The sequence below is a fragment of the Rutidosis leptorrhynchoides genome, chromosome 6 (genome assembly GCF_046630445.1).
Source record: "Rutidosis leptorrhynchoides isolate AG116_Rl617_1_P2 chromosome 6, CSIRO_AGI_Rlap_v1, whole genome shotgun sequence".
Taxonomy (NCBI): domain Eukaryota; kingdom Viridiplantae; phylum Streptophyta; class Magnoliopsida; order Asterales; family Asteraceae; genus Rutidosis; species Rutidosis leptorrhynchoides.
Genome location: NC_092338.1, coordinates 37,160,263 through 37,168,208, shown reverse-complemented (window position 1 = coordinate 37,168,208; position 7,946 = coordinate 37,160,263). Strand labels below are relative to the sequence as shown.

At 34.2% G+C, this 7,946-nt stretch overlaps 1 long non-coding RNA gene across 1 annotated transcript; it reads right to left on the bottom strand.

Annotated features, from left to right (window-relative positions):
- Nucleotides 1-2,112: 2,112 nt before the first annotated feature.
- On the bottom strand, nt 2,113-4,387 carry LOC139855867 (uncharacterized). Its single transcript, XR_011761586.1, has 4 exons — nt 4,102-4,387; nt 3,492-3,556; nt 2,962-3,089; nt 2,113-2,394 (listed from the first exon to the last, which is right to left on the bottom strand). It is a non-coding gene; the product is annotated as an uncharacterized lncRNA (long non-coding RNA).
- Between the last annotated feature and the right edge of the window lie 3,559 nt (nt 4,388-7,946).

Genomic DNA, 7,946 nt, shown 5'->3' with positions numbered 1-7,946 from the left:
CGTTTTTACGAGATTTTAGAAAAATATCCAAGAAATGAGCGAGAAAATCTTATAAATTATGAATTTTACAAGAAAATCTTACAAATTAGCAAGAAAATCCGAGAAATCGTGGCTTTGACTAAGTTTGACCTCGTTGACCAAGAAATCTTGGGAGATGAACATATCGCCTCGGTTGCCTTCTAAAAACGAGATCTCGGGAGATTTACAACACTGCCTGCTACAGAAGAAGTTCAAGAATCTGCTAACAGGTTTCAAATTAGGGTTTACTTACTGTATTTTGTATTATTGTAACCAACCATTTTATGTGAACTTCTTTGGTACATTAGGATTTATACATACACATTGATGGCAATATATGTTGGGTTGTTATAACGATTCTATCGTCGTTTGTTGAATTTGGATTCTTAAATCCGACTTTTTATTGGCAATGCATTCACATTGATGGGTTAATATGGGTGAAAATTTGTAAGTACCCATGCATTCACTACATCTAGATATTAATATGTGTGAAAATTTGTAAGTAACCCTGCAGCCATATTCTGAACTTATTTGTGTGACTGCAAAAATATGAATGCAATTTAGTTTAATTTTCTACTTTGCATTATTGAACTTGATTATATTATGTGTTTTGTTAATAGCTTTCGACGATGATGACAATAACGGTACACATCTACTTTTTAAGTAATTTCATTATACTTGGTTCATTCCTATTACTACTACAGGTTGATAAGTTTTCAGGCTGTAAATTTTTAATCTATTGTGTGTTTAATGGGTTATAATAGGTGGGTCAGGTTGTGTACTTTGTTAAGTCATTGTCTTTACTTGCAGTGGGTTCATTTGGACGGGTCAGATAATGAGTGAAAACATATTTTGAGCTATATGATATTACTTTTGATGGTCCCAAACCTTGATCTATAACACTCATTATTGAAAACACATTCTAAATCAATCTTACATGTCATAGTTTTAATATGGATCGTTGTGATAGTTCCTTTTATGTTTAAATTTAGGTAAATTTGTTGTGCTACATATGCTTTAGAAGTCGTGAACACTAATATGGTCACTCTTATATGTTCTGAATCTTGCAGGTTGGACATTACTTGTGCTAATGATGGTCTTTTTTGTAATGGATATATCATATACAGGCAAGTTGCTGCATATTTGAACTTATGGTGTTTAACTTTATATTTGGCCACTGTAACAAACCGTTTAAATTAAAAATTTATGTGTGAGATTTTATTTAATTTATTTAAATAAACCCGTGAATTCACGGGTCTTTTAACTAGTTTATTATGACAAATCGCATTTATTATATCATTAAGCTGGTGCAATAAACGCTTGGTTAAAATAGTTAAATTATTATTTGTAATTTTCTTAAAATTATAGTGTTATCTAAATTAAAAAGTGTAAGTACAAATATAAATAAAATGAATAATAATTAACAAATAACATACTAAATGTCTATTTTATTGAATATTACTAAGATTTACTGTTTTATAATGATTATATGTTTTGCTCAACACGATAGTTGTTTACTCAAGTCTTGATAATAGATATTTCTTTATTAACATTAATATTATTTATGAATGATAATTTATATAATATTAAATTAATTTATAGTTGCGCATAAATTTAAAAAAATAAGTTAATATAATATTTGTAGAATATTATATAAACGTGCGGCTCATGTTTGTCAATTGAGGTTAAAATAGTTATTTGATAATTCTTATAGATATTTAGATTTATGTCTATTATGCTTCATTTAAGGTTTGACATAATTAAATTACTAGCTTAATACCCGCGAATTCGCGGGGTTTTTTTAATGGGTCAAATCAAATTTTTATTTGTCACACTAATTAGATTTTATATAGTATTTGTTGGGTTGATTAAAAAACAAAACAATATAAGAAATGATAGTGTATTAATATTGCAAAAAACAAATAACACAGAGTTGTAAACCATAATATGACCGAACTAACCTTTAATTCAAGCTCCGAGTATATCATTTTAAGTGAAGTGGGACACATGAATTTGTCACTGCAACGTAAGTGTAAAACAAATGAAGACCACTAATACGAATAAACTACTACAATTATCATACAGATATAGTACAACTTTTATTAGTTAAAAGAAAGTTATGGCACAAAGACACAAATTCACAAACAATACATCAGTTAATTTTTTTATAGTATATATTACAAAAGTAAAGGTGTTTGTGCTACATATACCAAACCCGCTCATGTTGCCACCTCTAATGTTGATAAGTCCAGAGTTCTGGTTTTCATTTCAAAATAATGTAGACGTGATTGTTTTTATAATATGGGTAGTGCTTGACTAAAAGAATTTGACTTTGGCCTGAGATCAACGAATCCAAAGCCAAGATCCTTTCCTTTCCTGTCACCAGTTAAGTAGACCGCCATATCAAAATCAAGTTAATATACAGATACCAAGTAAAACACAATTATTGTAAAATAAATAAAGATTTGGGGATTTCAACATGTAGTCATAAAACAATAGAAACTACACAAGAGTAAATAGAAGTTCTCGATGAATGAAATTTATACAAAAATATTGTATCACTTGTACATTGAGAGTTGCTAACTCATAGCAGACTACTAACGTTAAAGATATTTGACAACTGTGTTTATTCTTGTGACGATTAACGTATTAATTCAGGAATATCATCACCTAATAGGATAACCATAATGACTGACGATACTGTTGAAAGAGAGTAGGTTACTTGCTCTTATACCTAACATTTAAAATTATGTAATGAAATATAACATCACTTAACAACTTGACCTAAGGCACCTATTCTAGCCTAACCACTCTGAACGGCGAAGTTTCGTACTAAATCTAACTATAATATTTGTTAGTCATAGATTACTCAAATGTTTGATCAACAAAGATTTTGCCTTGAATATGAAGGTTCTGTTAAAAGTAAAAAAAAAAAATCATTACCTCCTTAAAAGCCAAGATAATAGAAGGGAATTAATGAAGTTGACATACTTCATGATTGAATACTATCATATTCACAACAATGTCGATTAATGATCCAATGTCTCGTAATGGGACAAACCTGTATCTCCCTGCGAATGTCATACGGTGAAACCGTTTAGCCTGTATTTTTGAAGACGCGGTCATTAATAAAAACTTTAAGACATATACTTATCAAGTTAGCAATCATCATGCCTGTGTCGAGTCTCAACAACACGATAACACAATATAGAATTATCTCTTACTATTGATCTTGTTCTTGCAACGATGTTTGCAAGCCCCTAAACTAAACATGATAATATACATATAACAAAACATCAAAAAAGCTAATAAGCATACATGAACATTTAGCAACTACTATTGTAAATCTGTGATAGATGATCTTAATCACAATCTTTTATTAAAATTTAGACTTCCCACATGACAATTTCTAACATGAGCCTGAAGGATTTATTTTTGTGTAAAATGTGCAAATAATGAGTTAAATTGAAAACCCGAGTGTGTCAAAGGCAAATGTAGGAATCGGAACCTTTGCTCCATTGGAATCACATCCACGAACCTGAAACATAATTTATTTGATATGTATACTTTAATGGAAAATATATAAGTAAGATCTTACTGAAAATCAAATTACAAAAAACATAATCATAATAAAGGTTTCAAAAGGATTTCAGGTCATCAATTGGATTTCGTCCAAACACTATAATCAGAGGCTGAAAAGTAAACCACGTGATTTCAATTTAATGATTGATGTCTTTAAGACCTTATGAACAACCATGCAATCAATTCAATTAAGAATGAATGATGAGCATTACGGTATTGAAATTGAAATGATAAATCTGATGTGCCTAACAACGGTGAATCTAATGCAGCCCGAAACCCAAACAATTTGGATCATATGCTAAACCAATAAGAAATTTTCACAAATTTGTGAGTTGAAGTTCGCATTAAGTTTATAGAAACAAAATAGAATTTGATGTCAATAAAGTTAGATGCATTAAGCATACAGATCGTTTACTACTTGATTCTTGTAAAAAAAAAATCTCAAAAAAAATAATCAAACAAAATAAAGTAGTAACATATACAAAAAATAAGGAGACTAACCAGGATTTAAATCGAATGATCCCGTGTGCATGTAAGCATTCCATTGCGAGCTATATCAATTGCTAACCCAATAGCAACACGAGTATTAGTCCCCGAGCCACATACTGCCAGTATTATTTCAGCTTTAGTTAATTAATATACCCATCCTTAGTGCCTTAAGTAAACGTTATTAATCTGTTGACGCAATATGTCATATCTGAGTTCATTAATGTTAATAATATTTTGAGAAAAGGGACAAAGAAGACTTGATGGGTTTACCCAAACCCTTTCTAATATGTAAGTTGGTTCACTTAGATCAGTGACGTATATAGTTAATGACCTATTGTTTCCAATGTTTTCATCACATATATTTTTTGTCTCATGTAAATGATACATTATATTAATCGCAATTCTCAATCGATTTTAACGTATCCGATTAGTGATAATCAAAGGTTTATATCAACTCGACGGAATGATAAACGGTTTTGAATGGAGTTAACTTACGAACGTTTACAATCGTTGAGAGAGAGAATGTAGATGGAATGGGATTAGGGTTTCTTGTTTGTCAGCGATGGTGTGGGAAATATGAAAAAATATGAATCGTTGAAGCAGAGAATGGTGATAGAATGAGATTAGGGTTGGGAAATAGGTGGCAGACCCCTAATTTGCTAGTATTATTCCGCCCAAAATTTGAAGGGTTATTTAGTCATTTAATAACTACTAAAGGTGATTATGAGGTCATAATGTTGATTAGAAATTTTGGATGGTGTAGATTACAGAAGTTAATGATAATGGATGGCTAGAATTATTGTTTTAAATTTTAGATGATCTATTATTGGTTTTGTTATTATAATATAATAATAAAGAGATTTTTGGCAGTAAAATTAAAATTTTTCAACAAATACTTAGTGTGCATCACATATTACTATGATATATTGTAACACCGGCCATTTTTTTTTTAACACACAGCGGAAGACTTTATTAACAAACACACTATAAGTCACGTCATTACATTAATCTGAGTAATTAAGTTTAAGTTTACACAACGGTGTTACGTTATTACAAAACATTATTTATACAAAAGTTCACATCAGAGTTGGGTTGTCAAACATGTCTTCTGCATCCATACCCATCCCGACTAGCAGTACCTAAACCTGCAAAGGGGAAACATGTGGGGGATTAGCGCACCGCTAAGTGAATGGAATCTATCTAACAGATATAGCTTAAGCCACACACAAGCTATATACATCAACAATACCTGCTAACTACCAACTAGCATACAATAAGACAATACGAGGATCGGCGGCTTGTACGAGCACACGACTCCCAGCTGATCGGGCCTGAGTCTACCGATAGTCCCTGCTACTCAATTCACAGTATAGTTATCCAGATGCAGGGGGTGCATCGTTCACACTATACTCCACAATTAGTAGCCTATGGACCCAACCTCCCCTAGGCACGGTTGACCTCATACGGACTCTAACCTCTCCTAGGCACGGTCTCGAGTCCCCAGTCTCCCTAGGCCCGACTGGTGCCATTCACACAGTGTACACAAAATTCACATACAACATCAGGTAACGATATTATTATTCTAACATGGCAATTTCTACACTATGCATGGTAAAAGAGTCAACCACAGTAGCATGATATGCTACTTAAACTCTATCCGTAGATAGACCCACTCACCAATTACCAGCAACTGCTCAGTTATTATTTCTGAGCTTCTTCCTTGTCCTTATCTCCTGAGAACAGCAAAAACCAAGTTAGAATAGTGTTCCCATCAAGATTAGACACACTGACAGCGAATTATAGCAAATTAGTAAAAATTTGCGTCCGCTAAAATTTTCATGCTTAACACTTATGCACTTTCAAAATTTACATCCTGAACACCAAAATACAAACGGGCAGCATAACGGCTAGAATTCCACACTTAGTAAGAATTTCACTGTCTAAGACCATCGGTCGATGGTCCCATCCATCGGCCGATCGTCAACACACCATCGGTCGATGGTCTCCCCCAATCGGTCGATCGTCAAAATTACATCCGCTAGTCAGAAATCATACACCATCGGTCGATGGTCTCGTCCATCGGCCGATCGTCCTCACCATCGGCCGATGGTCGGTAGTTCATCAGCTGCAACAGCAGCAAAGTGACGGGTTTCAACCCAAAATCACCAAATCTCGACTTTGGACACGTTTTTGACCTCAAAACTGGTTACATCTTTTACACTAGACATTTAGAAACATAAACCCACAACTTTTATGCACAAACAACAACAAATTGAACTAATTTTACACAAAACCCCATTTTAACAAAAACTAACTTAAAAACCCATTTAATCATAGATTTGATCATGAAATCTTACAAACCTTACCGTGTTAGAATCACAATGACACAAGGAACGTTTTGACACCAAAATCAAGCTTCAATTCGAGATCAAATGATTTAGGGTTTGAGATGGTGAGGTTAGGTTTAGTGAGAGAGAGTGAAATGAAAAAAAATAGGAAACTTCAAGAAGGGAGCTGGTCACCAGCTCTTATTTGTGTTAAAACACAATACCCCATCACACACGGGTATTTACCAGTTATCTGATATCTTTCGCACAAGATTAGGTAATCCAAACGAGGTCCAAATAAAATAAACAAACCTGTTCTGGGACCCTTGTCACAAACTGGTCACAACAAAATTATAATAAAACACTAATAAAATAATTAAAATAAAAGCACTTAAGACTAAGCACAAACCCTAAGGGCAAAATAGTCCACTTACAACTAGCCCGGGTTTCGGTCTGTTACAAATCCACCCCCCTTAAGGAGATTCCGTCCTCGGAATCTGGTCTTGGTCAAACAAATGAGGGTAGCGGTTTCTCATCAACTCTTCCGTTTCCCACGTAAGATTAGAACCCAAACTGTGTTTCCACTCAATCAACACCATCGGAATCTCTTTCTTTCTCAGCTTAGTCACCTTTCGGTCAACTACACGGGCCGGCTCTTCCACCAATTTCTTATTCAAATCGACCCTTAAATCTTCTAAAGGAAGAAGTTGCGTTTCATCATCGACTTTACACTTACGAAGATAACACACGTTAAATGTATTATGAATACCGGCTAACTCTGGCGGAAGATCTAACACCACAGTCTGATCATTCAACACTTCACTGATCTGGAAAGGACCAATAAATCTCGGTGCTAACTTACCACGTTTACCGAATCTGATAACCCCTTTCCACGGCGAAACTTTCAGATACACTCGTTCACCCGCATTAAAGGTTACCGGACGTCTACGCGGATCAGCATACATTTTCTGCCTATCTCTAGCGGCTTTCAACTTTTCTCTCGCAATTGCAACTTTTTCGGCTGTCATTTGAACAATTTTGGGACCTGCAAACTGCTTCTCCCCGGCTTCTAACCAACAAGTCGGAGTTCTGCAACGACGACCGTACAACATTTCATAGGGCGGCATCCCTATACTCGAATGATATGAATTATTATACGCGAATTCGACCAACGGTAAATGTGTATCCCACGAACCACCGTATTCTAACACACAAGCCCTTAACATATCCTCCAAAGTCTGTATCGTTCTTTCACTCTGACCATCTGTCTGAGGATGATAAGCTGTACTTAAATTCACACGTGTACCCAAATTTTGTTGAAGACTGTTCCAAAAATTCGACACAAATCTGGAATCTCTGTCTGAAACGATCGATAACGGCACACCATGTCGACTAACTATTTCTTTCACATACAAATCGGCTAACTCACTTAACGAAGCTGTCTCACGAGTAGCAAGAAAATGAGCACTTTTAGTTAGACGATCCACTATTACCCAAATAATATCATGTCGTTTCTGAGTTCGAGGTAAT